The following is a 970-nucleotide window of genomic DNA, read 5'->3' as shown; positions in this document are numbered from 1 at the left end:
GAGAGAGAGAGAGAGAGAGAGAGAGAGAGAGAGAGAGAGAAGGGAGAGGTAAAAGGGGGAGGTGTGTGTGCAGAGTCGTAGGAACTGAAGAGGGGCAGTACACACACTCGCTGCCCTCACACAGCCAGACCCACCGGAGTACAGGTGAGCAGCATGACTAAACCAAACAGGAAGGAGTGCAGGATCTCGGAATTTTATCTGTCGCTGTGAATCTGTGATTGCTGCAGAGTTTATCACCTGCAGCCCATTTTATTTTATCTTTCACGGGGTAAGATACTATCTTTGTTTGGAGAGGGATATAGAGAGAGGTGGGAATGCAGTGAACTGGAGCAGGAGAGGATGGAAACTTTGAAAAGTTTTTGTTTGAGTAGATGACAAACATCTGGGGCGCTGTTTTTCCCCTCGGCGCAGGCTGCAGACTTGCAGAAGGGGGTTGGCCGGCTACATTAGCGCTGTGGTCACTGATATCGGAGCCTATTGTCCTGACTGTGTGAAGCCTGCTGTGTAGCCAGGTTATAGAGTTAAACTGCACTGTGTAACATTAGATGGTGTATCCAATTAAAGACCTGGCTGGAGCTGTATTGACTTACATATATAAGTAATTGCTTCCTGTTAACACAACAGGTGAGGCCCATTAACTGCTTTACAGGGGAGGCAATGGCAAGTTTTCTTCAGCCACATGTTACCATGGATATATTCACCAATGATACCCCTTTAGTTTGTCGTGACAAAAGATGCTTTGAAGCTGCAGAAAAGTCGTTTGTCAAATGTCTCACTGCGGCGGGAATAACAATGCGAAAAGTCAATGCCACTCCTCGAATAATTCCTGCACTATTGATATTATTTGCACACATCTGACATTTTTAAAAGTGCTTGTACTTTCTCCTTTGATGTCTAACAGTTTTCAGATTATGACTGAATGTTTTAGAAGTCCCCACCCCCGGGCCCCCCCCACCCCCCCCCGCACCCA

At 46.7% G+C, this 970-nt stretch overlaps 1 protein-coding gene across 2 annotated transcripts in view; it reads left to right on the top strand.

The window, feature by feature from the left end:
- The first annotated feature begins 47 nt into the window (after positions 1-47).
- Positions 48-970, top strand: part of synpo (synaptopodin) — a 16,927-nt gene continuing 16,004 nt past the window's right edge. The window contains exon 1 of one of the 2 annotated variants that reach the window (XM_031857975.1): positions 48-144. The gene's annotated coding sequence lies outside the window, so the exon portion shown is untranslated. The other variant, XM_031857976.1, reaches the window with a different exon arrangement.

This window comes from Anarrhichthys ocellatus, unplaced genomic scaffold (assembly GCF_004355925.1).
Source record: "Anarrhichthys ocellatus isolate YVR2014 unplaced genomic scaffold, GSC_Weel_1.0 scaffold19, whole genome shotgun sequence".
In the NCBI taxonomy this organism is placed as follows: Eukaryota; Metazoa; Chordata; class Actinopteri; order Perciformes; family Anarhichadidae; genus Anarrhichthys; species Anarrhichthys ocellatus.
Note: the sequence above shows the minus strand (reverse complement) of the source record. Positions and strands in the feature narration are given on the sequence as shown.